This window comes from Choloepus didactylus, chromosome 8, assembly GCF_015220235.1.
Source record: "Choloepus didactylus isolate mChoDid1 chromosome 8, mChoDid1.pri, whole genome shotgun sequence".
Taxonomy (NCBI): Eukaryota; Metazoa; Chordata; class Mammalia; order Pilosa; family Megalonychidae; genus Choloepus; species Choloepus didactylus.
In genome coordinates this window covers 59,221,721-59,236,451 of record NC_051314.1, presented here as the reverse complement: position 1 = coordinate 59,236,451, position 14,731 = coordinate 59,221,721, and the positions used below count along the sequence as shown (strand labels likewise).

At 38.2% G+C, this 14,731-nt stretch overlaps 1 protein-coding gene across 7 annotated transcripts in view; it reads left to right on the top strand.

Moving 5' to 3' along the window:
• TBC1D15 (TBC1 domain family member 15) overlaps positions 1–14,731 on the top strand; it is an 87,290-nt gene that overhangs the window by 55,074 nt on the left and 17,485 nt on the right. The window lies entirely within an intron of this gene.

The following is a 14,731-nucleotide window of genomic DNA, read 5'->3' as shown; positions in this document are numbered from 1 at the left end:
TTTTGTTAAAATGCAATTTTATTGAGATATATTCACATTCCATAAAATCATCCAAAGTGTACAGTCAGTTATTCACAGTATCATCATACAGTTGTGCATTCATCACCACAATTTTTGAACATTTTCTTTACTGCAAAAAATAAAAATGAGAATAAAAATAAAAGTAAAAAAGAACACTCAAAACATTCTCATACTCCTCCTCCTCCCCTGTTATGTATTTACTTTTTGTCCCATTTTTCTAGTCATCTGTTCATTCACTGGATAATCCTCTAAAATCTTAATTTTAAAAGATTTATATATATTTATTTTAACATTTAAATTGATCAACCAGTTAGATGTATGTAGTAGCCCAGTGGCCTAAATTTTATAAGGGCTGTTACACAGGGGACTGGAATGAGGCTGTGGTTCCCAAATTGTGTACCTGGGAGCCCTGGGAATTTTTGAGATACATATTGTAGCATCTGTATGACACTACTCTATTAGCTGCAGTAGTTCAGGGTTTCACCAGTTGATTGCTACATCCTTTCAGGGAAGTTATATCTTTGCAAAGCTGGGATTTTGGTGGTTGCTGTGATAAGCAAGTACTGTGTGAAAATAAATGAGAAACAGGAAATGAGGATGGCAGTGATACCAAAGTTTTAGAAGTAGTGTAGTACCCAACAAATGCTGAGTTCATAGGACCAAAATACTTGAGTTGTTTGACCTAACTACTTAATAAAAAAAAACTTTTAGTTATTCCTTTAGTGCTAAAAGTGGCTTGGAAAAAAATTATTGAGACATCAAGGATACCACGAACCAAGAAAGTTTGGGAACCTTTGTAGGCTTTCTCTCATATCAAGAAAAATACTGTTTTTTTAACCTTAGACAAGTAATGCAGATAGTTATCTAGAGTATGTAGAACTTGCTCCCTTTTCTTGGTCTGTTTCCTCCTAAGAATGGGTTGGAAGGAGTGGGGCTGGAGATGGGAGTGGGGAATTTTGCATGGGGAAAGCACATTAAAGGGTAGAAAAATACAGAACCAGTATTTTAAGGGGCATGCGAACTTCAGCAGTTTCTTTAAAGGTCCGACAAATTCTCTAAGTATCAACCTTTAAATAAGGGTAAACAATGGAAAAGAAAAGATTCTGAGTTATCTACCATGTGAGTGGCTCCTGATTAGAGGACAATGAAAATAAATGTTCTTTGCTTCTGGCAAATTTTCAGATTTCTTTAATAGAGCTTGAGACAGTTTTTGGAGAAGATGATTAGATACTCAGCACATTAAACCAAACAGATCTGTGATTAAGGGTTTATTTTCTTAACTGTTTGATCTGTGGAATACTAAGTATATTTTTACCCAGTGTAGAAGCCACAATTTTAGACATACTTTAAAGTCTTATCCCTGACAGTCTGACTTTTAAAATCATGGAGGGCAAGACTGACATCTATCGCCAGATAACAAATTTCTCTTGGCTTCTTATAAGTAAATTAGAGGAAGGTGTAAACTCTGTTGTGGATCATGAAGTACTAACCTTTTTAATGACAATAAGTTGTAAGTCACAGATTTCTCTTTAAAATAATGTGAAGCTCAAATTGCATTATTGAAAGCATACTGTAGAGAGCTTTTCAGATTACAGAATGCTGTTGTCCTTGATCTGATTTTTAATTCTAATAGCAGCCTTATGAAAAAGGTAGGGAAATAACCCCCCCTTTATGTGTAAGGTTATATCGATTCAGAGAATGACTCAAGGTCACACAAATATTAAATAATTGGGCTGGGCATAGAGACCTAGGTTTTTATTATAGGCTGGCATTCTTAGCTCTACATCTTCGGCAACTTGATCCATTGCCATCTTAGTTTCTTTTATCACTATAGGGAATTGGACCGTGGTTCTAGGGAATACAAGGCGTTGTCCTAGTCTCTCGGATGGTTGTTTTGAGATAGGAATTCATGCATATTCTATAGCAGTAGTCTCTGAATATTTTGAGGACATAATCCCACAGCAGCTTTCTGGATAATTTGCCATCTCCATTTACCCCATGCCGTTTCAAAAGGTTACTTCTTCAAGAATTTCGGTTATCTGAAACATATCCAAGGTTCCCACTAATAGCTAAGGCCTTCTGAGAAGCCAAGATAGTTTTTGAAAAGCAGTGGACCAAATTTCTTGCCCTTTAGTTATAGGAGACATCTCTGGTCTCTACCTTTAGTCTTGTCTTATACTTGATTCCATCATATTGTATTGTTTGGCTTCTTAGCCCATAGGAAAAGTATAGGTGTGTTTGCATTGAATATAATTACATTAATATTTAGGAAAGAGACAAAAATTATCAAAAATGGACAGAAGAACTCGGGGAATAGTAATTTTTAGCTAGTGCAAATGCACTATATTTCAGGATGTTTCTGCAGGAGGTGTCTTTCTTTAGTGTATGCTCATATGCTCATGATGATGATCCTGAATAATCTATAAAAGGTTAAGTTATACTCAACATACTGTATGTAAGAAGGCAAGATCTTTTAACCCCCCCCCCCCCCTTTTTTTTTTAATTTGGTGCTCAAAGGGATCAGCTTAAGTTACCTGGGAAATTGACCTATATGTAGCATCAAAATTTTCTTTTCACTCAAATCCAACAGCATATTAAAAAAGATTATCCACTATGACCAAGTAGGATTTATCTCAAGAATGCAAGGGTGGTTCAACATATGAAAATCAATGTAATACACCACATAAATAGAATGAAGGAAAAAACCCACATGATACTCTCAATAGATGCAGAAAGGGCATTTGATAGAATCCAGTACCCTTTGATGCTTTCAGATTCTTCTTTATGTTCACCCATTGTCTTCTTAATAACCTTGATCTCTTTGCCATATTTTTCTTCATATCCTTGAATTGATTTAGGAGATCTGTTTGCACATCAGTGATTAGTTGTTTCAAATCCTATCTCCAGAGTTTTAATTTGTTCCTTTGATTGAGCCATATCTTTCTGTTTCTTAGTATGGCTTGTAATTTTTTGCTGTTGTCTAGTAATCTGATTTTCTTGATGAGTTTACTCTGGAGGTCAGTTTCTCTCTTTTTTTCTAGGGTTTTCCTATTGATTGGCTTTGTGCTAAAGCTCTTCTTTGACATTTGGTTCAACTTAGTCTCAACCTGTAGAATAACTGATGTTTAATCTGATTTTTTTCAGCTTTTATTCATCTGTTTCTTGCCCTAGATATACGGTACAATTTTTGAGATTACACTATTTGTGCAATTGTTTCACCCTCAGGAGAAAGCTCTCTTTCCCCTGTTCCTCCTCCAGGAGTGTTGATCTGTTTGTTTTTGATTTTTCTCTCTATATTTTTAACACTCCTTTTGTTATCTCTAGCTGCTTTACCTGGGGGGCTAATTCTGGGAGGAGGGTCCTCCAGAGGAGAAGACTTTCCCAAGTCAGTTTTTCCCAGTCAAAACAGGCCCAGGGACCCACAGAGGGGGTGTAGATTGGTTCTAAAGTACCGTGGGGAGGAGACCTGGAAAAATCCAATCTTTTGATAGCTCCCCGAATCTGTGCTTTCCTAGCAAGCCTAGCAGATGGCAGTCTTCAGCCAACTCTTCCTGTAGTCCTAAGGTGATACTGTGCCTTTAATTCTCAACTGACTACACCCCTGCTGGGGCCGTGGTTGAGACAGAAGCTGCCAGCTGCTTTTGCCCAGGCAGGTTGAAACTGTTGCTCAGATTCCAGATCCTGCAGTCTGAGTTCTCTAATCAAAAATTGTAAACTGCTCTGGGCTTTTCCCTGCCCTCCACATACACCACCCCCTGCAACCCACCTTTCCTTGGGGAAGAGCTGCCCTTCAGTAAACTGTTACATGCCCTCCCAGAAAAGTTCTTGTGTCTCTAAATAAGCTCTGCTTCCTCCCCTGACAGGGACAGAGTTGAAACAGAGGCTGCTGGCTGTTTTCTGTCCTGGGCAGTTTGGAACTTTAGCTACCCTCGGTGTTGGAACCCAGCAATCTGAATTTGCTAATCAAAAGCCACAATTGGGACACACACACACACACACCCATTTCTTGGGAAAGAAGACTTCTATTTCCAGCCAAGGAGTGGCTCCTGAGGTGGCCTGCCATACCAGTGGGGGATGGGTACCAGCCTCTGCAGCATGGAGAGATCTACTTACAGATTTTCACCACAGTTTATCAGTCTCTTTTTTCTACTCTTCTCTGGATGATGTATGGTTTTCTGGTCTTTGGAGCCCCCAAACAGTTGTTTCAGATAGTTCCTGACTGTTTACTAGCTGCCCTGGAGGATGAACTGAATCCTAGAGCTCTCTGTTCTGCTATCTTGGCTTCCCCCTTTTCTTTATAACACCCGGAAAATTGGAAATAGAAGGGAATTTTTCAGCATGATAAAGGATATTTATGAAAAACCAGCAGCTAATATCATACTCAATGATGAAAGATTAAAAACCTTCCACTTAAGGTCAGAAACAAGATAAAAATGTCTCCTTTCGCTACTGCTATTCAGTATTGTACTAAAAGTTCTAGCCAGGGCAATCAGGCAAGAAAAAGAAATTAAAAGTATCCAAACTGGAAAGTGTGATGGTTTGAAATTGTATGTACCCCAGCCAAAATCATGTTCAGAAAAGATTAGCTAATCCATTCCTGTGGTTGTAGACCTATTGTGGGTGTGACCTTTTGATTTGGTTATTGCAGTTGAGATGCGAACTACTTCATTCAAGGCGGGTCTTAATCTTCGTATTGGAATCCTTTAGGAATCCTTTATAAGAGGATAAAAGACAAAAGAAAGCCCCAGAGAAGTTGAGAGAGTAGTGTACACAGATGCTGAGAGAGGAAACCACTGAAGTCAGAAGCTGAAATCAATGAAATCCAGGAGAGAAGGACTAACAGATGTCACCATGTACTTTGTTATCTGACAGAGGAGCTCAAGCTCATCGACAGTGGGTCTTTAGAGTCCAGGTATCATACTATTGAGGACTTAATTTGGATATTTTTCTTAGCCTCAGAACTGTAAACTTGTAAGTTAATAAATCCCCATTGTAAAAGCCAGTCCATTTCTGACTTACTGCATTTTGTCAGCTTTAGCAAACCAAAACAGAAAGGAAGACATAAAAGTATCTCTATTTGCAGACAACATGATCTTATACAGAGAGAATTCAAAGGAATTCACAAGAAAACTATTACATCTAATTAATGGTTTCAGCAGCATGACAGAGTACAAGATAACATACAAAAATCATTTATTCTATATAATAGCAGTAAATATTCTGAAGAGGAAGTTGAGAAAACAGTTACATTTACAGTAGCCTCGAAAACAATGAAATATCTAGGAATAAATTTATCCAGAGATATAAAAGACTTGTACACTAAACTGTACAAAGCATTGCTGAAAGAAATTAGACACCCCACAGACATGGATTAAGAAACTTAATACCGTTAAGATGTCAGTATTATCCAAAATGGTCTACACATTTAGTGCAGTTGCTAACACAATTCTAGCAGCATTTTGCAGAAATGGAAAAGCTGATCCTCAAATTCATGTGGAATTGCAAGAGGCCCCAAATAGCCAAAACACTTTTTTCAAAAGAAGAGCAGAGTTGGAGGACTCACATGTTCCAGTTTCAAATTGTGCAGCAAAGCTACAGTAATCAATACATGTGGTATTTGTATAAAGATAGACGTATAGATCAATGGAACATAACTGAAATTCCCAAAATAGATCCACACATCTGTAGCCTATTGGTTTTTCTTTTTAAATTTAATTTTATTGAGATTGTTCACATACCATACAATTATCCAAAGATCCGAAGTGTACAATCCCTTGCCCACGGTACCATCATACAGCTGCGCGTCCATCACCATAATTATTTTTTTTTTCAATTTTTAGAACGTTTGCATTACTCCAGAAAAGAAAGACAAAAAAAGAAAACTCAAATCCTCCCATCCCCCAACCAACCCCCCTGCATTATTAACTCATAGTATTGGTATAGTACATTTGTTACTGTTTATGAAAGAATGTTAAAATACTACTAACTGTAGTATATAGTTTGCAATAGGTATATATTTTTTCCCTATATGACCCTCTATTATTAACTTCTGGTTATAGTGTCATACATTTGTTATAGATCATGAAAGAGATTTCTAGTACTTGTACAGTTAATCACAGACATTGCCCACTGCACAGTTCACTGTTGTATACATTTCCATCTTTTAATCTCCAGCTTTCCTTCTGGTGACATACATGACTCTGAGCTTCCACTTTCCACCCCATTCACATACCATTCAGCACTGTAAGTTATTCTCACAATGTGCTACCATCACCTCTGTCCATTTCCAAACACTTAAGTTCAACCAAGTTGATCATTCTGCTCATAATAAGTAGCCGCTTCCCATTCTTTAGCCTCATTCTGTATCCTGGTAACTTATATTTCATGTCTATGAGTTTACATATTATAATAAGTTCATATCAGTGAGACCCTGCAATATTTGTCCTTATGTGTCTGCCTTATTTCATTCAATATAGTGCCCTCAAGATTTCTTTATCAACCCGTTTTTTAAAGACGGTTTTGTTCACACACCATACATTCTGTCTTGTGATGGTTCCCTGTATAGTCACGTATTTATGTATTTACCACCATCACCGTTACCTATATAAGGACACCTCCATTTCTTCCACAAAGGAGGAGGAAGAGTCAAAGAAGGTAGAGAAACAAAACAAAAAGAAAAAAGAGAAACAAACATGACAGGAAGAACAAAAGGAAAGATAGAATTAAACTAAAGTAGAATAAAGAGACAACATCACCAATGCCAAGGGTCCCATACCGCTCCCTCATGTCCCCCTCCTGTATGCATTCAGCTTTTGTCGATTGCCTTTGCCACATTAAAGGAAGCATAACACAATGTTTCTGTCAACCATAGTCTCTAGCTTGCATTGACCATATCGTTTTCCCCAGTACTACCTGTTCTAGTTTGCTAATGCTGCTGGAATGCAAAACACCAGAGATGGATAGGCTTTTATAAAAGGGGGTTTATTTGGTTATACAGTTATAGTCTTAAGGCCGTGAAGTGTCCAAGGTAACACATCAGCAGTTGGGTACCTTCACTGGAGGATGGTCAGAGGTGTCCAGAAAACCTCTGTTAGCTGGGAAGGCACATGGCTGGCATCTGCTCCAAAGTTCTGGTTTCAAAATGGCTTTCTCCCAGGACATTCCTCTCTAGGCTGCAGTTCCTCAAAAATGTCACTCTTAGTTGCACTTGGGATATTTGTCCTCTCTCAGCTTTTCTGGAGCTAGAGTCTACTTTCAATGACTGTCTTCAGACTGTCTCTCATCTGCAGCTCCTGTGCTTTCTTCAAAGTGTCTCTCTTGGCTGTAGCAGCTTGCTCCTTCTGTCTGATCTTATATAGTGCTCTAGTAATTTAATTCAGACCCACCCTGAATGGGCAGGTCAACACCTCCATGGAAATTATCCAGTCAGAGTCATCACCCACAGTTGGGTGGAGTGCATCTCCATGGAAACACTCAAAGAATTGCAATCTAATTAATACTGATAAGTCTGCCCACACAAGAGTACATCAACGATAATGGCATTTGAGGGACATAGTACATTCAAATTGGCACACCACCCCATTTTCAGCACCCTGCAGGGCTGACATTTGTTTCTCCCTCATGTAAAAGCATTTGTACATATTATCACAGTTGTTGAGCACTCTAGGTTTCACTGAGTTATACAGTCCCAATCTTTATCTTTCCTCTTTACTTCTGTTGTCCCACATGCTGCTAACCTTCCTCTTTCAACCATAGTCACAGTCACCTTTGTTCGGTGTACTTACATTGCTGTGCTACCATCACCCAAAATTGTGTTCCAAACCTCTCACTCCTGTCTTTTCCTATCTGTCTGTAGTGCTCTCTTTAGTATTTCCTGTAGCACAGGTATCTTGTTCACACACTTTCGCGTTGTCTGTTTGTCAGAGAATATTTTAAACTCTCCCTCATATTTGAAGGACAGTTTTGCCGGATATAGGGTTCTTGGTTGGTGGTTTTTCTCTTTCAGTATCTTAAATGTATCACATCGCTTCCTTCTTGCCTCCATGGTTTCTGCTGAGAAATCCACACAGTCTTATTAAGGTTCCTTTGTATGTGATGGATTGCTTTTCTCTTGTTGCTTTCAGGATTCTCTTTGTCTTTGATGTTTGATAATCTGATTATTAAGTGTCTTAGCGTAGGCCTATTCAGATCTATTCTGTTTGGGGTACGCTGTGCTTCTTGGATCTGTAATTTTATGTCTTTCATAAGAGATGGGAAATTTTCATTGATTATTTCCTCTATTATTGCTTCTGCCCTCTTTCCCTTCTCTTCTCCTTCTGGGATACCTATGACACATTCATTCATGCGTTTCATGTCATCATTCAATTCCCTGAGATGTTGCTCATGCTTTTACATTCTTTTTCCTATCTGTTCTTTTTTGTGTAGGCTTTCAGGTGTCTTGTTCTCCAGTTTTGAGTGTTTTCTTCTGCCTCTTGAGGTCTTTTGTTGTATGTCTCCATTGTGTCTTTCATCTCTTGTGTTGTGCCTTTCATTTCCATAGATTCTGCCAGTTGTTTTTTCAAACTTTTGATTTCTACCTTATGTTCATCCAGTGTTTCATTATACCCTTCATCTCTTTTGCCGTATCTTCCCTAAACTGGTTGAATTGATTTAGCATTAGTTGTTTCAATTCCTGTATCTCAGTTGAAGTGTAAGTTTCCTTTGGACCATGTTCTGGTTTGCTAATGCTGCCGGAATGCAAAACACCAGAGATGGATTGGCTTTTATTAAATGGGGTTTATTTGGTTACACAGTTAAAGTCTTAAGGCCATAAGGTGTCCAAGGTAATGCATCAATAATCGGTTACTTTCACTGGAGGATAGCCAGTGGTGTCCGGAAAACCTCTGTTAGCTGGGAAGGCACGTGGCTGGCATCTGCTCCAAAGTTCTTGTTTCAAAATGGCTTTCTTCCAGGACATTCCTCTCTAGGCTGCAGTTCCTCAAAAATGTCACTCTTAGTTGCACTTGGGGTATTTGTCCTCTCTTAGCTTCTCCAGAGCAAGAGTCTGCTTTCAACGACTGTCTTCAAACTGTCTCTAATCTGCAGCTCCTGTGCTTTCTTCAAAGTGTCCCCTTGGCTGTAGCAAGCTTGCTGCTTCTGTCTGAGCTTATATACTGCTCCAGTAATCAAGGCCCACCCTGAATGGGTGCGGCCACACCTCCATGGAAATTATCTCATCAGAGTCATCATCCACAGTTGGATGGGGCGCATCTCCATGGAAACACTCAAAGAATTACAATCTAATTAACACTGATAGGTCTGCCCACCAAGATTACATCAAAGATAATGGCATTTGGGGGGACATAATACATTCAAACCAGCACAGGCCATATCTTCATTTTTCTTAGTGTAGGTTGCGTTTTTCTGTTGTCTGGGCATCTGGTTTTCTTGGTTACTCCAGTCAGGTTTCCCAGACTATAACAGGCTCAGGTCTCAGAAGGTGGCAATATTCAGTATCAAGTTTCCCTGAAGGTGTGTCTTAGAAGATTGACACACCCTGTGAGACCTCTAGCCGCTGTGCTTTTCCTAACCTGCCCAGCAGGTGGCACCTCTCAGCCTGTTGCTCCTGACCAGTTTAAGGAGGTGTGGCCCCCTTATTTTCTCTTTTGGCTGTTTTCCCCTAGGCTCTGGGTTCTGATTCTGAATGGAAGGCAGGCAGTAGAGCCGGGCACCACCTCCTTCCTCTTAGGGAAGATACACACCCGAAGGAGTTAACATCTACACTTAAATAGATTCTTGGTCTCTCTGACTATGCTATCTCCACCCTTGTCTGGATCTGAGCACTGCGAACTGAAAATGGCTGAGGTTTTCTCCACTGAGCCACACAGGTTGAGAGAGAGAAAAAGGGGCATAAAGCCCCCTTTAGAGCTAGTCCATGGACCCCCAGTTTCACACGTTGGCCAGAGGTAACATGTGGTCTTCTGGGCTCCCGCTTTGAGGACAGCAGAGTTTTCTGTTTCTTTAAGGTCAGTTATCACTAAAAGCCTCTGTCTGCTTGTCGGGGATTGGTAGCTTATATTCAGCATTCCACATTTGTTAATTAAAACCCCAGTTGGAGCTGGAATGCAGTATATTCGCTTATTCAGAGAATGCTGCTTTCTACCACAGTGAAGTTTTGCCATTCGGCCTGCCGTGAAGGGAGGGGGCTCCTGGCACCGTTCTCCGGCTTTTACTTACAGATTTTATGCTGTGATCTCAGGCATTCCTTCCAGTCCGGGTTGGTGTACAATCTGTGAACAGTCAAGTTTGTCCCCCAGCAGTTATTTCAGATTATTTACTAGTTGTTCTTGGTTATTTATTAGTTATTCCAGGGGACTCACTAACTTCCACTCCTCTCTATGCTGCCATCTTGCCGTCCCCACCAGTTAGTTTTTGACAAGTTAGCTAAGTTCATGTAATGGGGGAAAGGATAGTCTCTTCAACAAATGGTACTGGGAAAACTGGATATCCTCATGCAGAAGAATGAAATTAAACCCCTACCTCTCACTTTCTACAAAAATGAGCTCAAAATGGATGATAGACCTAAATATAAAAGCAAAGACTGTCATGCTTTTTGAAGATAACATAGGGTCAGCTCTTCATGACCTGAGATTCAGCAGTGGATTCTTAGATGTGACACCATAAGCATAAGCCACAAAAGAAACAATAGGTAAATTTGACTTCATCAAAATTAACATTTGTGTATCAAAGGACATTTTTAAGAACGTGAAAAGACAGCCTACAGAATGGGAAAGAATAGTTGCAAACTGTATATTGGATAAGGGCTTAATATCTGGCATATGTAAAGAACTTATACTTTGCAGCAACAAAAAGACAACCTGATTTAAAAATGGGCAAAAGATTTGAATAGACATTTTTCCAAAAGAAGATACACATGTGGCCAGTAAGCATATGCAAGGATGCTCAGCAACAGTAACCATTAGAAAAATGCAAATCAAAACCACGAGATACCACTTCATACCCATAGGATGGCTGTTTAAAATGTGGAAAATATGTGGCAAAATGTTAAAATTGGTGGATCTGGGTATCTGCAGGGGGAGAGGAAGAGGGTAAGCTGGTATGGTGGAATTTCCCCAGAGTTTTAAATTATTTTTCAACTGTCTTATAAATTTGAAGTTAATTCAAAATAAGAAGTTTAAGGAATAAAAAACTGAAAAATAGTGTTGGAGAGATTATGGAGAAATTTAAACTCTAGTGCATTGTGGAATGGGGATGTAAAATGGTACACCCAAGGTAGAAATCAAAATGGCAGTGTTCCAGTTTGCTAATGCTACTGTTAAACAAAATACCAGAAATGGATTAGCTTTTATAAAGGGGGTTTATTTGGTTACAAAGTTACAGTCTGAAGGCTATGTAACTGTCCAAGTGAAGGTATCAACACAAGTATACCTTCACCAAAAGGAGGCCAGTGGCATCTGGAAAACCTCTGTTAGCTAGGAAAGCATGTGGCTGGTGTATCCTGATTCCAGGTTGTGTTCCAGCTCCACTTTCAGCTCCTGTGCATTCTTCAGAGTATCTCTCTTGGCTGTAGCACCTCCTTCTGTCTGTGAACTTTTTATAGGACTCCAGTGATTCATTGAAGACCCACCATGAATCGGTGGGGGTAACACCTCCATAGAAATTATCCAATCAGAGGTCTCGCCCACAGTTGGTTGAGTCACATCTCCATGGAAACACTCCATCAAAGGATTCTAACCTAATCAACACTAATACATCTGCCCCCACAAGGTTGTATCAAAGAACATGGCCTTTTGGGAGACATAATACATCCAGACTGACACAGGCAGCTCCTCAAAAAGTTAAGCATAGAATCAACATATGACCCAGCAATTCCCCTTCTAGGTATACACTCAAATGTATAGAAAAAGGGTCTCAAACAGATACTTGTATACTAGTGTTTACAGTAGCATTATTCGCAATAGCCAAAAGGTGTAAACAGTCCAGTTGTCCATGAGCAAATGAATGGATAAACAAAATGTACATACACATAGTGGAATATTACTTAGCCGTTAGAAATAACGAAGTTCTGAGACATGCTGTAATGTGGAAGAAACGTGAAAACATGCTCAGTGAAACAAGCAAGACACATACAGACAAATATTGCATGATGTCACTTACAAGCGATGTCTCAAAATAGCAAGTTCATAGCAGCAGAAAGTAGATTTGAGGTTACTAGGGGAGGGGCAAGGAAAAGGGGGGTTGCATGTTTGGTGGATATGGAGTGCTTGTAAATAAAATTAATTAAAAATTTTCCATTTCAGTATAACAGAGAGTACATTAGGATGATGAGGAGTCTGTTCATTTCTCACATCTCCTCACTGAAACAGATTTTCTCTGAAAATAATTATAGGGAACTACTTCATAAATTGTTGTAGACTTATTAAGATGTGCATCAGTCAGCACTAAGTGCAGAATTTGAACCTTACTGAATGCTGATTTAAACAACTTAAATCTTTCGTTAATTAAAAGGAATTTGTACATTAATTTCACTCCTGCAACCTGCGACACACCCCAAAAAATGTCATGTATAAAATAAGGTTAGATTAAAAGCAACCAAAATATGAGGATTAATTTGATTATTTGCTTCATTAAGACTTATGGAAGAAATATGGTAGTGATCCCATATGAAAACTGAAGAGTTAAAGGATTAAATTAGCTTCTTAAACATTTTTATTCCTTATAACTTTATAATAAAGCATTTTTTTATTCAACAGAGAAAAGGTGCTTCCTAAATCTTTTGGATAGCACTCTTTGAAACATTTCTGTCATAGACCATACATAGTCAGATCCAATAAAGTACAAAAGGTTCTCTTTTGTACTTTTTTGAATTCAGATTAGATTTCCTTCTGGCTTCGGTTGGTTTAGCCTTTATATTTGTCATTGGTTTCACTGAGACAGTGCCATGAAGAAAAGTTTAGATTTTAACAATTTCGTCTTCCTTCCAATATCCTTTTCTTTTTTAAAAAGTCTGCATTATTTTAAAAAGCATCAGTGTATATTTGTAGATTTTCTCTAGATGTCTCGGTAACTCCATTGTCTCATGTTGTAATAATTGGATGCCCTCTTTGGGGTCCCAAGTGTCCTTTTGTACTTTTCCGTAGTGTATATTGTAGGCATAGTGATGTTCATATGGACCATGGACCATGGAGAAAGGCATAGCAGTAGATGATAGGGCAGAGACTCGTGAAATTGAGCTAAACCTTTATTTGTGGGGAGATGCTGAGGAGATCACAATATCTCTATTGTGTTTAATCTGAGTTTTCTCAAGAGATGTTGACTTTCATGCTTCCTGTGCTCATTTTTAATTATTTTTTTCCAAAATAGGAAGAATAATATAGAATCATGTTCATTTCTAGCAAAAATGCCCTCTGCTCGCCTTTTTAATATTCTTTAAATGACTTCAGTGCAGATAGATTTTGGTGAATGATCATAATGTAAGTTTTGGATTTGTACATAAGAGGCCATATTTTGTACAGACTTCTTCAGCTACCATTGGAAAAATCTCTCTGCAACTTTAATATATGTACAAAAGTTATCAAAGTTAAATGATAAATGTTTAAATGAAAAAATCTAATATGAGCTCTTGTTCCTTTATTGGCTCACAAATCTGTATATTACTTAAGTCTGAAATCTAAGTGTAAAAACAATCAAGGAAATTAATGTTTGATAAGATGGAAACTTGACATTTTCAGGTGAAAAGCAAAACCAAGACTTTTTGTTTGTTTTTAAGTTAGGGACCAGATCCTTTCTTTCCAGTTGTTTTGTTTTTTTTTAATCTAGGGCTTTAATTAGTGTCACAGTTGAGAAATTATAACAACATCCAGAAGAAGTTAAAATGGTAGCTTTAGGTACAAAATATTGATTGGATTAAACCTAGTTGCTAGCATTGGTTGGGTATAGAGTAATAAAAGAAACGAGAGAGGTCACAGATACCACTGTTTATTTAAAAGAGGCACATAATTTTGTTTTTGTTTTTTGTTTTCTTTTGTTTTTTCATTGTGAGTCCTCTTTATTGGATTTTAGTTATTTGAATCAACTTACACACAAAGCATTGAGACTTATTTATAGTTCCAAAACAGATGGAAATGTCATAAACCTTCATGATGTTCAAGAGTTTTGAGATGGAAAGGGAACAGGGGCTATGAAAGCACAAGGGTATATATATTCTCCTTTTTTTAAAAAAGCAATTTTATGGAGATATATTCACATACCATGCAATCATCCAAAGTGTACAATCAGTTTTTCACAGTACCATCATATAGTTGGGCATGAATCACCCCAATCTATTTTTGAACATTTTCCTTGTACCAGAAAAAGTGAAAATAAGAATAAAAAAAAAAAAAAAGTAAAAAAGAACACCCAAATCATCCTCCTCTACCCTATTTTTCATTTAGTTTTTTGTCCCCATTTTTCTGCTCATCCATCCATACACTGGATAAAAGGAGTATGATCCACAAGACTTTCACAATCACACTGCCACCCCTTGTAAGCTTCATTGCTATACAATCATCTTCAGGAGTCAGGGCTACTGGGTTGCAGTTTGATAGTTTCAGGTATTTACTTCTAGCTATTCTAATGCATTAAAACCTAAAAAGGGTTATCTATACAGTGCATAAGAATGCCCACCAGAGTGACTTCTCAACTCCATTTGGAATCTCTCAGCCACTGAAAC